This window comes from Mastigoproctus giganteus, chromosome 3 (assembly GCF_048544385.1).
Source record: "Mastigoproctus giganteus isolate SK-2022 chromosome 3, ASM4854438v1, whole genome shotgun sequence".
Taxonomy (NCBI): domain Eukaryota; kingdom Metazoa; phylum Arthropoda; class Arachnida; order Uropygi; family Thelyphonidae; genus Mastigoproctus; species Mastigoproctus giganteus.
In genome coordinates, this window is record NC_143577.1 from 22909669 (window position 1) to 22929068 (window position 19400).

Sequence of the window (19400 nt, forward strand, 5' to 3'; positions counted from 1 at the left end):
TCCAAGAAAGAGTAAGGTTGCCAACAGCATTCAAATTACTCAATCTATATAAAGCCTTAAACACTTCAATCGGGTTGCCTCACAGGACTACAATTTTCAGAACAAGTATTTTATAGCTGGAGAAGGATATTACGTAGTTTTCCACGAAATCTACTTTTCTACAATGACCACTCATATCATGTGAATATTAAGATAGTTTATTTAGCTAATAGCTAATACATGCCCTATACATTTAGTTAACATTTGGCAAGCAGGAGGCTGGCAGCAGCCTATGTATGGTCTGAGGATGGGTGCTGGCAAGGTTTCCAAAACATTATCTTAATGTATAGGATTTTGTTATTAGCTAAATAAACTATCTTGATATTCATGTAGTATAAGAATGGTCATTTTAGAAAACTAGATTTCATAAGTGTTTTATGATAAGGAGTATCCTTTTGTGTCTCTGCCTAATCTTGTTGTTCTTCTTTGCACCCATTCCAACAGATCCACATCCTTCCTAACATAAGGCTTCCAGAACTGTATGCAGTACTCAAGATGCAGCCTAGCCATTGTCTTATACAATGGGACAACCACCTCTTTGTCCCTGCTGGCATAATTCTGTATATCACTGACAGAACCCCACAAGCCACTGGCCTAAGCAGCCTGTCCACACTGCTCAGAAAACTTCATACCAGACTATACAATACAGGAGTTTTTTCCTTTCTCCCCTACCTTGAGTAAAGTACCACCAAAATGGTATGTTTTTCTGAGATTGCTGTTTCCCATATGCAGTACGATGCATTTTTAAATGTTAAAACCTCTCTGCCTTCTGCCACACAACCACCATTTATTTATTGCAATAACTGCCCTTAATGCCATACTACTCCAATTTGTATAGTAGTCTTTCATATAGAACAGTATCAAAAGTTTTGCTGTAGAAACCAAAATTATTTTTTTGCATCCAGTTCCTTTGTTACTACATCATGGTAGTGAATCAGATTGGTCAGACAATATCATCCTTTAATGAATCTGTGCTGTGATTGCCATATACAATTTATATAATTGTGTTCCTATCAAGATGATCGTCATTACTTCTTTAATCACTGGCTCCATTATTTACCCCAGAACAGAAGCCATGCTTACAGGTCTATAATTATTCACTTCTTCATTTGTCCCCTGCATTGAACAGTAGAGATTTTTGCGGATCTCCAATCCACAGGGTGCTCCCCTGAATACAGGGATGCTCTAATAATTACCTCTTTTGCTGCTTATTTTAATATAATTGGATAGATTTCATCAACCCAGGCTACTTTATTTACTGTTTACTTTTAGCCTTGACAATTTCTTCTCCACTCAGTTATTATAAAATTATTCAGCTCCCATTTATGAGATGGAATAGTACTGCTGTTTGCTCATTTGTACACACTTCTTCATGCATAAATATAGATGCAAAACATTTATTCAGTTCATAAGCAACCAGAATAGGATCATCAACAGTTATGCCATTCATATTTAGTGGACCAATGTGGTTCACTCCTTTCCTTCCAGTTAACATAAACAAAGAACTTTTTTGCTACTTTTCTTTGCATTCCTAGCTAAAACTTATCATAATCTGCCCTTAGCCCTCATAATCTGCCATTAATCTCCATAATCTGTCCTTAGCCTTTTTTTTTACTTGATTGCCAACTAGTTTGAAAATAATCTATGTTTCTCGGTCTCCTGATTATTTATAATCATCCTGTGTATTTTTCTTCTCTGTCACTAGTCTTATCAATTTATCTGTGATCCATTTAATTTGAAACCTTGAACAGTATCCAGTTAGTTAGTATGAAAGGCTTGGTAGCCTCTACAGTTACTTCTTTGAATGCTTGCCATTTAGAATTTGCAGTTGGTAACATTATCAGTTGGTCTCACTGAAAAATATTTAAAACCTGTCTAAGATCACCTTTACAAAAGCAAAATCCCTTCCCTTGGCCAGTAGTTATATCTTTAAGTATATCCCACATCAGTGTATTATGATCACTGCAACATGGCAGTTCTTTTATCTAGTTATTCTAAAAACCTGCATGGTGAGTCACTGCTAATGATCAGATCAAGATTATTGCATTCTCTTGTTGCCTCTCTAACATGCTGCTATAGAAAACAGTCATTCAATAAATCCAGAAAATTTTTGAATATGGAGATGTGTTAGTGACCAACTACAAATTTCAGTTCTTCATTGTAAGACATTCTGATTTCCTGGCCCACTCTATTTGTCTATATAACTACATGTCATTCATTTGGTCTCTAACATAACCCTACTCCCATTTTTGTTTTTCCAGTGCTTATGTCATACCAAATTGACTCAACAGTACCCTGTTCACTTATGTCAATTGGGTACACTGTCTTAGAGTTTATGTGCTTCTTAACCAAGGGTATAACTCCTCCCCTCTCATGTCCTTTCTGTGAACATTGTATTCTCCATATTCAAATTATCTATACCCCATATCTCAATGGCAATGTGTAATTGCTTGTCCCTTGAGAGCCAGAAGGAGGCCTTGTAATCCTCCACAGCTTGTTTTCATGGCTGCTCTTTTGTCTCTTCTATTGAGACAGAACCTCATTCTGCACAGAATGAGGTTCTGTGTCCCAATAGGAGCAGAACAGGAATCAATTTTGCTTCTACCTGGTGCTGCTATAAAACTATTTAGTCTGTGTATCCTCCCAGTTTTCCATTCTCGTCTAAAAAAAACAGTCTCTCCTGTTAACAAGCACAGATTAAGAATCTTTCAAAGATTCTCCACAGCTGAGTTAATTGACAAGGCTCTTATCATGTACTCCCTCCTATCATGTCTGTACAGAACTGTAGACACTTTAAATTTTAATCTGAACTCATGATGTTTTCTCAACATTCTCCTGTACTTGTTAAGTACAGGTCTCTTGCCAAAGCCATTGGCCGCAACTTTTGCCCATCTCTGCTCCCACCTCTATCCAAACCAGATGGTTCTGTTGTCTCTTCAGTGAAGGATAAAGCTGACCTGCTAGCATCCCATTTTTCTTCCAACTCATGTATTAATGATCTTGGTAAAACACCTCCCACCATTCCCAACACGCTGCATTCAATGCCCCCTGTGATCTTCTGTCAAAAGAATATCAGAAGGATTTTAACGAATCTTGATATTAAGAAAGCTCCAGGTCCCGATGGTATTTCTCCACTTGTTCTCAAAACCTGTGCTCCTGAATTACTCCTATTCTTTGCCACCTTTTTTCACTTTCTTATTCCAAAGGTGTTTTTCCTTCTGCTTGGAAATTTGCTCATATCCAGCCAGTTCCTAAAAAGAGTGACAAATCCCTCCCATCTCATATGGGAAGCATTCAAGGAACTAATCTTGGTGGCTACCAGGCTTTACATACCAACTAAGAAATATTGTTCAAGGTTTAGGCCTAAATGGTTGTCAGATGGACTAATGAGACATGTGGCAGAGAAGAAAAATGCATGGGATACATACAAATTAATGGGTGACATGGAAGCCTATGATAGATATAAGTTGGTCTGTAACCAAGTCACAAAGGAGATTAGGCAGGCAAAGGCAGACTACGAAAAATCCTTGGCAAAGGATGCAAAGAAAAACAGAAAGGAGTTCTTTACATACTTGAACTCGAGAAGGAAAGGGATGAATCAGATTGGTCCACTGGATATTGATGGTTCAACAGTTGAGGATCCTGCTCAGGTGGCTAACAATCTAAACGAGTATTTTGCATCTACATTCACGCATGAGGAGTTAGTCAGGAAGGAGAATGATGTAGGTAAAGTAAACATTGGCAGTGAGCTGGATGATTTTGTAATAACTGAGAGGAAAGTGGAGGAGAGATTGTTGAGGATAAACATAAAAAAGGCACCTGGGGTGGATGGGATCTATCCAGTTATATTAAAGGAGGCAGCAAAGGAAGTATGCAAACCCCTAGCCATAATTATGAGAGCTTCTTTGGACTCAGGGGAGGTACCCATAGACTGGAGATGTGCAAATGTAACCCCAATTCACAAAGGAGGATCAAAGGCTGACACAAGTAATTATAGACCTGTTAGTTTAACTTCTGTTCCAGGTAAATTAATGGAGGCACTGGTTAAAGAAGCACTGCAGGATCATCTAGACAAGAATTCAGTTATAGCTCAGACGCAGCATGGTTTTGTTAAGGGCAGGTCTTGCCTGACCAATTTGATTGGATACTATGATGTAGTCACAAAAGAACTGGATGCAGGGAATAACTTTGATATTATATATTTGGATCTTAGAAAGGCTTTTGATACTGTTGCACATGGAAGACTGCTGCACAAATTGGAGCAGTGTGGCATTGGAGGCAAATTGCTGCTATGGATAAGGAGATGGTTGAGTGGCAGAAGACAGAGAGTGGTAATCAATGGACACTGCTCAACGTGGACTAATGTTATTAGTGGAGTTCCTCAAGGTTCAGTGTTGGGTCCATTGTTGTTTTCGGTGTTTATGAATGATATTGATGATGGGATATCAAGTTTAATGTCTAAGTTTGCAGATGATACAAAGGTTGGCAGGGTCGTTAAGGACACTACTGACGCTATGCTGCTGCAACAGGATCTGGAAAGGTTGAACAGATGGGCTGAGAGGTGGCAAATGAAGTTTAACATTGACAAATGTAAAGTACTACATATGGGTAACAGTAACCCCAGAGCAATGTATCAACTCTGCGGTACTACACTGACAGTTGTTGTTGTTTGTTGTTTGTTATTTGGTTTTTAGGAGCATTAGCAACTAAGGCCATATTGCTCCGGGATATGCGGTGGTCATTCCCTGACCTTTCCGCATCCTCCGTATTTGGTGGTGACGGGCTCGAACCCCGGTCTAATCAAGAAGCGTGTTCTACGCACTGCTGCTCCTTCCCACCTGGCTACGGAGGCGCCACACTGACAGTGGTGGAGAATGAAAAGGACCTGGGGGTAATTGAGCAGGCAGATATGAAGTTCTCTGAGCAGTGCAGACGAGCTGCAAGAGTAGCTCATGGTGTCTTGTCAATGATATACAGGAATTTTTCTAGCAGGGATAAGGAGGTGATTATTCCCTTGTATAAGGCAATGGTTAGGCCACATCTTGAGTACTGTATACAGGTCTGGAGGCCTCATTTCAAGAAGGATGTAGAGCTGCTGGAACGGGTACAGAGAAGGGCAACAAGATTAGTAAATGGAACAAAGGGTTGCTCTTACGAAGAAAGGCTTAAGTTTTGCAGTTTTGCAAATTACAGAGTCTGGATACTAGGCACCGGCGAGGTGATCTGATAGAGGTGTATAAGGCTTTGAATGGTTTGAGCATGCTCAATGCCAATGGGATTCTTCATCTTTCTCAGAATAATCACCTCAGAGGGCATAAATTCAAATTGAGGAAGGACGGATGTCGGATAGATGTGCGGAAATTTGCCTTTGGCCAGCAGGTGGTTGGTTGGTGGAACTGGCTTCCATCACTTGTTGTTGAAGTTGATAGCCTAAACAAATTTAAAGCTCAACTAGACAGGTATTTCGAACGAACGGAGGGGTGAAATGGGAGAGGGTTTTTTTTTTTTTTTTTTTTTTTTGGCTGATGCTGAATAAGCTTGCTTTCTTGCATCATATGCCTCTACTAATGCTAATGCTAATATCCAGCCAGTTTCTAAAAAGGGTGACAAATCCCTCCCATCCAATTATCGTCTCATTGCAATTACTTCTACTCTTTCTAAAGTAATGAAGAAATCAATTAACCCCAACTCCTAAACTACCTAGAAACCTTCCGTCTGATCAACGATCGCCAGTATGGATTCCGTCGGTGTCAATCCACTGGTGATATTCTGGCTTATGTTACCCATTTATGGACTAATTCAATGGAAAGGTTCGGTGAAACACAAGTAGTTGCTCTTGACATCTCAAAGGCTTTTGATCGTGTTTGGCATAAAGGTCTTCTAAACAAGCTTCCATCTTATGGTTTGCCAACTGTTTTTAGTAATTGGTTATCCGGTTTTCTCTCTGATCGCTCACTGAGGGTGATAGTAGATGGCTTTCTGTCTTCTAACTTCTCCACTAATGCCAGCGTCCCCCAAGGTTCAGTTCTTTCCCCCACTCTTTTCCTCTTGTATATTAATGATCTTCTTCCATTGACTGGAAATCCTATCCATAGTTTTGCCGATGATAGCACATTGCATTCCACTTTCCATTTTGAGAAACCTTGTCCTGCTCAGTCAGCTTCAACTTCTCGAAAATCTGCTACCAATTCCTTAAATGCTGATCATCAGGTAATTCTCCAGTGGGGCAAAGACAACTTAGTTGATTTCAATCCTTCTAAAACTCAGTCTTGTCTTATATCTCGGAAAAAGGGTTCTTCTGCTCCTATGCTTATCTTTAGTGACACTCCAATTTCTAGGCAAAATGATATATCTCTTTTGGGGATTACCCTGACTTCTAATCTCTCTTGGCACAAGCACATTACAAATATTGCTTCCTCTGCATCTAAAAAACTTGGTTTTCTCTTTCGCTCTCGGCATTACTTTTCTTCCAAACAGCTGCTCACTCTGTATAAATCGCAAATCCACCCTGCCATGGAATATTGTTCCCACATCTGGGGTGGTGTCCCCCAAAACCTCTCTCGGGCTTCTTGATTCCATTCAGAAGAGGGCAGTTAGGTTAATTAATGATTTATCTTTAACAAAGTCTCTCCACTCGCTGTCTCATAGACACACTGTTTCTGCTGCATGCCTCTTCTACAGATACTTCCATGGGCACTGTTCTTCCGAATTGGCTTCTATAATTCCCACTCTCTCTTTCAAAACAGTCCAAACATGTGCCGCCACCAGCCAACATCCATTTACTGTCCAACTCCACACTCACAGAATCAACTTTTCATCTTCCTCGTTTATTCATTCAATTGCTGTTTTCTGGAACAACCTTCCTTCATACATATTTTCTGAAAATTACAGTCTACAGAAGTTCAAGTCCAATGTCAACAAATATCTTCTTTCGTCTTCTCAACCTCCAACCCAAGCAAGGTACTAAGTACTATAGGTTCTAATATCTCTCATGTTTGGGATTTACATAAAAAAATAAAATAAATAAATAAATAAATAAAAAAAGTTCTCGGATCTCCTACTCTTAATATCATTAGTATCAGCATGTCCAACATCACCTTCTGTGTGCTTAAAAGATGTCTGTTCTATGACGTCATCAGCTCTTGCCCTGGCACGGTTATATTCCACCCATCTTTTTTTGCACACTATAAAGTAAGTCCCCGACATACGTAAGAGATACATTCCAGGACTTCTTGCGTAAGTTGAGTTTTACTTAACTCAGGAATGACAAATAAAATATTGCTACTATATCCCTGATATGCCAAAATTACAAAAACCACATAATATCCTCAGAAGAATTAAGAAAAAATATTTGTATATTTTTTATATATTAGTTATATATTTTTAATTAGTTCAATTAAAAACTTTATCTGGAGACAGCAGTGAAGTAGCCTGAGTGGCACAGAAGAAAAGAAAACATAAAAGGAAGAAAGAACGCATATTATTATACTGCAAAAACTGATATGTATTTTTACATATCAGTTTTGTAAAAGTAAATTATCAGTAAATTTGTAAAAATACATATCAAAAGCCTTGGTTATTATAATTGACTTCATTGGTGCCAATCCCTTCACCGCTTCTCATGTTCTATCTTTGTCCTTTATTATTGTGTTCACTGTTGACACTGACAAATCTGAATTCCATGTGATACTTGTTAATACATGTTTATCAAACTCAAACAGGGAGTTAAATGATTTTGTATAACCAAGAGCAGAGCGGAAGAGAAATTGTTGAAATTAAACATAAGGCATCCGGGGTGGATGGGATTATATTAAAGGAGGTAGCAAAGGAAGTGAGCAAAACCTTAGCCATAATTATGAGAGCATCCTTGGACTCAGGGATAGCTTCCATGGACTGGAGATGTGCAAATGTATCTCCAGTTCACAAAGGGTGACATGAGTAATTACAGACCTGTTAGTTTACCCTGTTCCAGAGAAAATAATGGAATCATTGGTTAAAGAAGCATTGCATGATCATCTAGAGAAGACTGCAGTAATAATTCAGACACATCATGGATTTGTTAAGGATAAGTCTTGTCTGACCAATTTGATTGGATACTATTATGCTGTCACAAAGGAACTGGGTGCAAAACATAATTCTGATATCATATACTTGGATCTCAGGAAAGCTTTTGATATTGTTGCACATGGAAGACTACTGTCCAAATTGGAGCAGAATGGGATTAAGTGCAGACTGCTACAATGGATAAAAGAATGGTTGAGTGGGAGAAGACAGAGAGTGGTAATCAATGGACACTGCTCTTCGTGGACTAATTGTATTAGTGGTGTCCAGCAGGGTTCGGTGTTGAGCCCATTGTTGTTTTGTATATTTATCAATAATATTGATGAAGGTATATAAAGCTTAATGTCAAAGTTTGCAGATGATGCAAAGCTGGACAGTGTTGTTAATGAAAGTAATGATAGTATGCTACTGCAACAGGATCTTGAAAAGTTGAGCAGATGGGCTGAGGGGGGGGCAATTGAAGTTTAACATCGACAAATGTAAAGTACTGCATATGGGTAGCAGTAACCCCAGAGTAACGTATCAACTGGGCGGTACTACACTCACGGTAGTGGAGAATGAAAAGGACTTGGGATGGGGGGGTAGTTGTACATTCATTCATTCATTCAAAGTGCCATTAAGTAGCACCGCCCAAGCCTAGGCTTATATGTGGCATAGTGCTTAACGTCACTTAAACTTGGCCATTAAAACACTTCTTCTTCTTCTTTAATGCTGCCGAATGGCGTTTGTGACTTTGTTTTTATATTGTTCTCTGTCTAGCGCTGTGTGTAGAATTTGTGCTGTTGTCATGTGAAGCCAGGTGTTGATGTTATCTAGCCATGCCATTTTCGGTTTGCCTGGGCGTTTCTTGCCTTCGATCTTTCCCTCCAGGATGAGTGGTAGTAGGTGATATTTTTGTTGGTTCCTAGCGATGTGACCTAGGTATTTACATTTCCTGCTGATGATGGTTTTGAGCAGGTCCCGTTCCGTGTGCTTGTCCTGAAGGACCTGTACATTGGCTATCTTGGCTGTCCACGGGATTTTCAGCATTCTTCGGTAGAGCCACATTTCGAAGGCCTGGAGCTTTTCTGTAGTGGCTGATGTTAGAGTCCAGGTTTCTACACCGTAGAGCAGTATTGGCCAGATGTAGCATTTCAATGTGCGTAATTTGAGCATGATGTTCAAGCTTCTGTCGGTGAGGAGGGTTTTCCACTTGGTGAATGCCTGCCTGGCTTGTTCAATTCTGCTTTTGATTTCGGCCTCATGGTTCAGCTGGTCATCAATGAGTACTCCGAGATACTTGAAGCGGTGTATTTGCTCTAATTTTTCATTGTTTAGTTTGATCGTGATTTTGCTTGCAGTCCTGCAGACCTTCATCACCTTTGTTTTCTTTTTGTTAATTCGTAGCCCCCATACTTGGCTTTCTATGTCCACTTCGTTCAAGATGGTCTGTAAATCTTGTTCTGAATCCGCTATTAGTGCTGTGTCATCGGCATATCTTAAGTTATTGATATAGTGTCCGTTAACCTTTATGCCGATGTTCTTGTCAGCCAGTGTTCGGTCGAAGATCATTTCCGAATAGATGTTAAAAAGAATGGGAGATAATGGGCAGCCTTGCCAGACGCCTTTTTTTATTGGAATTGGGTCTGTCAGGTCGTTGTCATAGCGAAGCCGGGCTGTTTGATTCCAGTAGAGAGTTGTAATAAAGTTGATATCGTTGTTTTCAAGCCCAAGTTTTCTCAATCGGTCAATTAGATGGTCTACTGAATCGAAAGCTTTCTCAATCAATAAAACATATATACACGTCTTTTTGATGTTCATAGCACCTTTGTAGCAATATTTGTAAACAGAAAATTGCTTCTCTGGTGCCTAGTCCCCTGCAGAATCCGAACTGTGTGTTTCCTAGTGCACTTTCGCATTTACATCTTATCCTTTGCTGAATCACCTTGAGGAAGACTTTTAGCACCTGGCTCATTAGACTGATCAGCCTGAAGTCTTCGCATTTCTGGCTGGTAGCCTTTTTTGGTAGGGCCACGAAGATGGATTGGAGCCATTCGGATGGAATGTCGTTGTTGTTGTAGATTTGATTGAACTATTTCATTAGTTGTTGGATGTTGCTGTAGTCTAGTTGTTTCAGCAGTTCCACATGAATCTGATCAGGTCCACAGGCCTTGCCTGGCTTTGTTATTCGGATGGCATGTTCCACTTCAGATGTTAATATGTGGAGATTGTCTTCCTGTGTTTGTTGTTGCGTTTCTGCCGGTTTTCTGTTGGTGCCGAACAGATTGTATATATAGCTCTTCCAGGTGTCGAGTTTGGCTTGTTTGCTTAGTATAGGTTGATTGTTGTCCGTATATAAGCTTGGGATAGGAGCCGGTTTGTAGATGTTTCCAGCTTCTTTAAGCTTCTTGTGCAGGTTAAAGTTGTCATTTTTCTTGATTAGGTCTTCGATTTCTGCACACTGATCTTCCATCCATTTTTCCTTCGCCTTCCGGATTTTTTGTTTGATCTTTTGTTGTATTTCTTTGTATTTTTCCCGGTTGTTGTTGCTTTTGAATGTTCTCCGTTCATCCATTAGGTCTAGTATGTGCTGGGTCATCCACCGTTGTTTCTTTTTCGACGCCTGATGTCCTAGCAGGGTTTCTGCTGTTTCATTGATGCACTGTTTGAGTGAACGCCCGAACGCTTGCACGTCTGTTGTTACTGCTTCGATCGATCTGATTGTAGTGTTGAGATGAAGCTGTACTTGTCGCCTGTTGGCGTTGTTCTTCAGTTTCTCCAGGTCGATTCTTTTTGTTGTGCTTGTGCTTTTGACTGCTCGTAATTTGAGACGTAGTGTTGCTATTACTGGGTTATGGTCTGATGATATGTCAGCTCCAGGGTAAGTTTTTGCCTTGAGGACACTTGACTATATCTGACGTTGATTAAGATGTAGTCAATTTGGTTCCTGACGATATTGTTGTCAGAGTCTTGTGGTGAGGTCCAGGTGTATAGTCGTCGAGGTGGTAGTTTAAACCAAGTGTTGGCAATGCTAAATTTTTCTTCTTGGCAGAACTGGATGAGTCTGTCGCCTCGTTCATTCCGTGTCCCCAATCCATGTTCTCCGACTATTTTTTGTAGCTTTCCTTGACTGATTTTGGCATTAAAGTCACCGAGGATGGCTGTAATGTCATGCTTCTTCAGCGACTTTAAAGCGTTGCTTAGCTTGTCGTAGAACAGTTCAATTTCTTGATCGTCTTTGTCCGCTGTTGGTGCGTAGACCTGGAGCACATTCAGGTTGATCTTGTTGCCTGCTAACTGTAGTAGTGCGATTCATTCCGATATTGGGGTGAAACTGGTGACTTTGTTGGCCAGTTGTTTGTGGACAACGAAAGCGACGCCGTACGTCTGCTTGGTGTTCTCTTCTCCTCTGGAACAGAAGACGTGATGGTCGTTTGATATAAACTTCTTTGTTCCAGGCCATTTGGTTTCACTAAAAACATTAAAACACTAAACTTACAATTTAACAATTCAACACAACTAAAATAACTCAAAAAAAAATAAACTGTGAGAGCTCTTATGCTGCTTGGCCCAAGCTAAGTGAGATAGATGTTAGGTTCATTGCAAACCTCACCTATCCCAGTGGACCTGGTTTCCATCTCTGCCACTGGGAGTTGGGCTCTACTCCAGCTTTGATACGCTTTCTTCTTTTAAACGCAGCATGTATAAACTCATTAAAATAACAAAATCTGTACTTCTCCACAAACATGGTCCATAACATACTCTGCTCAAGGCCACCCAATAATAATTCTTGTTGATTTCTAAGATCAACATACTGGCTGCAATAAAACAGAATATGTTCTGATGATACTCGCTCTCCACAAGTGCAGTTCTGATCTCTCACCAGACCCAACTCACAGTCTCTTTGCAAGCCCATGCCCGGTAAGAAGGAAGGCTGCATATATTCCAAACTGTTGCCAGACTTTCTTTCTTACTTCTATAATATTCACTTTACGTAGAAACATTAAGTAACTCTTCCTTTGTCGGATGTTTTCCACCTCATCTGCCATACTTGCATCAGTTCTAACAATATTCTCTTTTTCTCTACTTTAACATCCTGTCTGGTATACAGCCTCAATAATATGCAGGAATTTTGCAAGCAGGGGTAAGGAGGTGATTATCCCATTAAAAAAGGCAGCAGTCAGGCCACACCTTGAGTACTGCCTACAAATCTGGAAGCCTCATTTTAGGAAGGATGTAGAGTTGCTAGAAAGAGTACAGAGAAGGGCAAAAAGACTGGTGAGGAGAACAAGACTGGTGCGCTTACCAAGAAAGGCTTAAGTTCTGCAAATTGCAGCATCTGGAGACTAGACACCTGCGAGGCGATTTGATTGAAGTGTATAAGGCCTTGAATGGATTGAGCAGGCTCAAAGCTGATGGGATTCTTCCTCTTGCTCAGGAGGCATAAAAGATGTGCGGAAATTTGCCTTTAGCCAGTGGTTAGTTGATTGCTGGAGAAAACTTCCATCTGTTGTAGATGGTCAGCAACTTAAATAAGTTCAAGGCAGAACTAGACAAACATTTGGAACGAATGGATGTGTGAAATGGGAAGGATTTTTTTTTTTTTTTTTTCTTGGCTGATGCTGTACAATCTTGCTTTCTTGCATCATATGCCTCTACTAATGCTAATGCTTGACCATTTTCATACATCCTTATTATTTTAATTTTATGATCCAAATTGATTGCTTTCCTTTTCTTGGTAGATTTACTAGTACCGCTGTCATTTATTTCCTTAGTCAGCACCATGATAACAGTCAGAATGAAATTTTCTGTAAAGAACTTCACAGGATTAAGGTGGAAACACACTATTATCACTTCACGCGAGCTCACATTTTACTAAAGCAGATTTCTGGAGGTCACTACCATAAAACAATAAAAATAATTTGCAAAGTCCGGTTTATTGGACTTTTCTTTAGTGCGATCTATTATAAATGGGCAGTAAACCCGATCTTGTTGCATTTGCGATAATACCGATAACTGGAATTCTGTGGGTTTTTGCATTATTATGGTGAAATGTGTGTCCCTTCACTGAAATCTTCTTATTGCATTTCAGTTAGCAATAACACCAGAAATCCTGAAAAAGGCCTCTGAGGTTGGAAAAATTCATAATTTAGCATTAAATCAGCTCACACACCAACCATAAGAATAAGTATTTACTGTAACTAAAATATTTACATATTAAAATAAAATAAATATTTACAAAAACTGCTATTATATTAAATTAAATTATATACATGTAAAAAACATTAAAACTGTGATAAAATCCTTGAGATAAAATACACTAAAATAAGCCGGATTAAAAGCGATAAAAATCTCTGGAGCTTTCGGAAGCATCTCAGCAGTAACAAAACTTCCTGCAACTGTCATCCTAAGTACGGATGAACGGTTTTGCTTAACACGTTCCCGAGCTATTTCCGCTTCCAGTTCAGACCATGCGCCGACTGCACCACGTGTGTAGGTACCGTGAGCCTGTTATATATGGACGTGCTGCAGGAAGTTTTGTTACTGCTGAGGAAGGAAGCCGATGCTTCTGAAAGCTCCAGAGATTTTTATCGCTTTTAATCCGGTTTATTTTAGTGTATTTTATCTCAAGGATTTTATCACAGTTTTAATGTTTTTTACATGTATATAATTTAATTTAATATAATAGCAGTTTTTGTAAATATTTATTTTATTTTAATATGTAAATATTTTAGTTACAGTAAATACTTTTTCTTGTGGTTGGTGTGTGAGCTGATTTAATTCTAAAATATAACACCAGAAATTCATAAAAAAACAATAATTTTCAGAATTTTTTAAGCTTTGTAAACTTGTTACTCTGTATCTCACTTGTACAATTTGTGCGTGTTGTGTTTGTTGTTATTGATTGCTTATTATTTGTTTTTTACTGTTTTAAATTTTACAATCCTAAAACAAAAAAAAACAAAAAAAAAACAAATTAATAAGAAAAATATTTATGTAAGTCTGAATTTATGTGTCGGGCTTACGTATGTTGGGGACTTACTATATTTCCCATTTCTTTGATGCTAGAGTCACTGAGAAGTGACTCTACCTTCTGTGGGACTAGTGCATTCTTTCTTTGGGGTTGTAACTGTATTGTCTGATGCTTGAGTGTAAGCTCTGGTGTTTAGGTGGGCACCGGAGAGATTGATGGGCTGCCCCATCTTAATTCCTTCAAGGGTATCAATCCTTGAAGTAATTAAGTCTTAAAGCCCCATCAGAGCGTTGCGTTCACATTTAATTTCCTCACACTCTTTGCACTTAGCACACACACAAAGACATCCTCTTTGGTTTGCTTATCATATCATGTTCCAGACCATACACAAACATTAAACAAGTAGCACATTTTATAAAGCCATGATTTGTAAAAGAACTTCTTCCTTCAGTTCTCATCCAAGCCACAGTACCCCTGCTATTTTGGACCCTTTAGTTTGCTGCTGTGGTCTGAGGCATGATATCTGTTTAAATTTAATTACTAGAAGATACCTAAGTGCAATAATAACACTACTCCATTCACAAGTTGTGCAGCAATAATATGTATTATGCTAAAAAGTTATGTTACTTTATGATATATTATGTTACTTGATATCCCCCTCATAGGTAAAAATAAATTCCATTCTGAAACTAAACAATTCAACTTCATAAAATTCATCAAAAATGTATAAGGTGTCCAGAAAATCTTGTTACACCTTTACAAGTGTTACTCCAGTGTTCTGTACTTATGGTACTATTTTATAGATAAGTTTGTCATATATCCAGTGGATCTGATTTAACACCAAATATGCTGAGGAGCATATTTGGTGTTAAAAATTTTTATAAGCATCCTTTATGACTTCCTTTAGTAATTCATTGAAATCACAATGTTTTTGAGAAACCTTTTCCCTTTATGAAGCCCCATAATGCATTGTCACAACTTGAGAGAACTTGACTTCTTGGAGGCCATTTTATTGAGCTAACAAAGTTGATTATGAACCTCTAGGTGGTGGTGATTTGTGATGGAATCTTTCTCAAAGAGCCTAACGTTTTGCTTCTATACCTAGTCTCTGTCTTCATGAATCTAAGTAGCAGCCACAATTCATTGTTCTAAGGAATAACATATCCCAATTTTCTGAAATACACAAAAATAAAATGTTAATTATTATGTAATGTACATAGTTAAAAAATAGGATACCAAAGTAGCATTTGCATAGGTATAACAAGACTTTCAGACACCTTGTAGTTTTTTATTTAATCCAAAGTTTAATCGAAAACTTTATTCATTCTAAATCATAAAGTTTTAGGGCACATTTAACTTGATAAAACATGGAGATGTTCAACTGTTGTAAACATTTCTTAATATTAGTGAAAAATACACCGTGCCTCTGTGCAAATTGTAGTATGAAAATGGAATAAGAAATAGAAAGAATGGAAAGAAAAGGTTTCAAGAAAATTAATAGCACCAGCTTAAATTGAAATCATTAGACTACAAATTGAATTTAAAATAATATGACCAATTTGCTGACTCAGACTGTTTCTAATGGCTCAAACTGGAGAGCAACACTTGTTAGAAAAATCTGCTGTGCCAGGATTTTGAAGTACTGTAGCCACTGTTTGACTTTATTTTAATTGTAATTCTGACTTATAATTTAAATTTTTTGTCACAAATTAGTATGACATCAACAACGAAAAATTACAAAGAGAAATAACCTTAACCTTAAAGAGAAATATGATTTACTCTGAGAACCTGAGCAAATCATATTTACTCAGGTTCTTAGAAAATCACAGCAAAAAAAAAAAAATACAGAACATTTTGGACTATAAAAAACTGTTGTTAAAACCATTAAAATAATCAATATATAATGACCAGAAAAAATTATTTCAAAATATTCACACACGTTAATGTTGTTACTCCTGATTGTTAATATCATTGCCATGCACAACTGAAAATCTACACAGAGTTAAAAAAATCTAAAAAAAGTAATAACTTTTGATGAGAAATAATATTCAAAAATGCCCGTGCTATAAACATATTTTACATAAACTGGTTTTTTCACAACCACATGAGGAGGTTAAAAAAAAGAAGGCTAAGTATGGGAATCATTTTGTATCATTGGACTTTGAACAGAAGGATACCCACAGAATTTTATGAAATTAATAAGCTAGCAATAATTTTTTTTTTTTAAATATAAGTATTTCTGGTCTAATGCTGCAGGAAGTAACCTCAAGATTCCCTTAAACATTAAATTTAGTGCATTTTAGAGTATCATCAGGTAGTTCAAAAGTATCAAAAAAATAGACTGATATTCTCAAAAAAAAAACACTATCAGGTAATGCAGCTGAGTTCAGCCTAACTGCTGTTGAAGATTTCTGCAACCATTTTCTAGGATTTGCAAAAAAGTTTTAGTCAAGAAAAAGTTTGAATACTTACAAGTGCCATCTAGTTTTCAATGCAGTGACTGACTGTACTTTGATTATGAAAGAAGATTAGTAATGATAGATAAAGATGTCAAAGAAGAGTTGCAGTTTTGTTTAAAGCTAGTGCAAAAAAGCAAAAAACTTGAACCACTGGTCATAGGGAAATCCTATCAACCAGATGCTTGAAATATCTATCCGAATCCAGCTGGCTAAGTGCTATAGAGCACTAGATATATGGATGACCTTGAAACTGTTTGCTGGATAGCCCACAGTCGACATTAATAGTAAAATGTAAAAGCAAGTACATTTTAGTGAGTGTTGATAACAGCCCTAAACACTTATAAGTTGACAATTCGTCAAATGTAGCATTCAGACTTTTGCTTCCCGTTTTCACTTCAGTCCTGCAACTTTTGGTTCAAAGCATCATAAAGAATTTCAATGCATATAATATCCATATGTGAAAGAAATTTTTGACAATTATTTTCTGAAATTGTAGCTACGATAAGTGTATTAGAAGCTGCTTTATGGTTAGTAGATACATGAGATGAAGTGATAAACAAAACCATTGCTAAATGCTTTTGTAAATCTGAATTTTTGAGCCAAAGCAGCTCTGATTTTGATTCCAGAAATACCAAGGAAGAACTTTTATTACCACAACTATGCATATTTTATTACTGCATATAGAAAACTGTTGACACAGTTGTTCACATGTCAACTCATGTTGCAGTTTCCTGAGATTTTGTTTCTTCAACCACTTTTTTAAAGTCTGTATATTAATGACCTTCTTCCACTTACTGGAAGTCTTGTCTGTAGTTTTACTGATGTAATACACTACATTTCACTTTCCAGTTCAACAAACTCTGCTCTGTACAAACAGGTACAACTTCTCAAATATCTATCCATGACCAATTCCTTAAATGCTGATCTTAAGGTAGGAAGAAAGAAAGTTAGTTAACTTCAGAGTTTGGAATAGTAATAATAATAGTAAATTGTAATAGTATAATAATAGTAAATTGTAATAGTATAATAATAGTAATTTGTAATAGTATAATAACAGTAATAAAAGTAATAGTAGAATGGACCAGAGAAGACCAGAACACCCTTCCAATTTCTCATACATCAAACATTGCTTCAAAAGAGCTGTTTTTTTTCCCCCTTCTAAACAGCTGACATTCTACAGATGACAAATACAAATGTATCCTGTCATGACATATTGTTCCCACACCTGAAGTAGTGCTTCAAATTTCTCTTGGGCTCTAAATAGAGGGAATTCAGGTTGATTAATGATTCCTCACTTACAAACGCACTCAACTCCCTATTCTTCTGAATTAGCGTCATAGTTCCACTTCTTTCTTCCGAACTAGTCTCAGCATCTCTCAACTAGTCAATATCCATTCATGGTCAACTCTAAACTTACAAAATTAACTTTTCCTTGTTTATCCATTCTACTTTTGTTCCATGGAATGTTCTTCCTTCCTTTCTTCATATTTCTGAAAATTACAATCTACAGAAATTGAAGTTTAATATCAACCAGTATCTGTAGTCTTATCACCCTTCAATCCATTCACAGGACTAGAGTACAATAGGTTCTAATACCTTTTGTATTTGGAATTACCTTAAAATAAAAATTGTGACAGAGAAATATTTTTTTAGAATGTGACAATAATGCCACAGTTTTCCAAAGGCTCAGTCCTAGTGAAGTTTTACATTGTGTATTGAAATAAAGTAATAAGAGCATTTAAGGTGCCTATAGCAAGTGCAGGGATAAAAATTTATTGCCACAAAAAAAAAAAAAAAACCTTCAAAGACTTCCTTATCACAGAAACAGTACAGCCACCATGATGTACTGCTAGATAAATCATATTGTATATGGATTTACAGCAGAAAAGTCTAGCTGCATTGCTGAATGGTCCAGGTTATGTGTCCATCCTTGCAGACCATCTGCATCCCTTCATGGTCATTGTGCACCCACAGGACAATGGACTCTTCCAGCAGGACAATGCAGAGCTGTGGTGATTAGAACTTGGTTCGAAGAGCATTCCGCAGTTTTACCACCGTGGAATGGCCTCCCCGTTCACTGGTTGTTATTGTTATGTTGTTATTTAGTTTTTAGGAGCATTAGCAACTAAGGCCATATTGCTCCAGGATATGCAGTGGTCATTCCCTGACCTTTCCGTATCCTCCGTATTTGGTGGTGACAGGCTCGAACCCTGGTCTAATCAAGAAGCGTGTGCTACGCACTGCTGCTCCTTCCCACCTGGCTACAGAGGCGCCTCCGTTCACTGGTCATGAACTCTGTGGAGCATTTTTGGGATGCTGTGGAAAGGTCCATTTGAGCTTTGGATCTTCCCCCCAGGAATGCGACGGAATTATGGGCAGTGGCACAGCAAGCATGGATGAAAATACCTGTGGAACGCTTTCGTGAACTAGTGGACTCAATGCCTCACTATGTGACTGGCCTATCTGAGCGAAAGGTGGGCCTACCCATTACTAGGTAGGTATCCTGTGATTTCTGTCCACTCAGTGTTTATGTGTCTATTTGAATCAAGCACTTTGCAGGAAAATTAAACACTCTGCATATAGTACCTCACTAAAGTGACCAGTTTTGAGTGGTTTCGTGAATGGTCACTCTAGATAGCTTTTACTGCATATTTTTATTACACAAATTTTAATATATTTATTTAATAATTAATTAATTAAATAATTTAATAATTTTCTGTATGAACAGAAAATTTATACTGGTAAATAATCTTTTATTGGTTTTTATATTTAGAATATTTTTTGAAGCATATGCATACTATATATGATTTATAGGTAGGCCATGAGAAATTTCTTGAAGTTTAGCCAAAAAAAGGTTGAGATGCACTGCTCTGCAGAACTAATGAAGT

General features: G+C 37.8%; 1 protein-coding gene across 1 annotated transcript in view; it reads left to right on the forward strand.

Annotated features, from left to right (window-relative positions):
• LOC150087800 (voltage-dependent calcium channel type A subunit alpha-1-like) overlaps positions 1 to 19400 on the forward strand; it is a 1442149-nt gene that overhangs the window by 796400 nt on the left and 626349 nt on the right. The gene's annotated exons all lie outside the window — the stretch shown is intronic.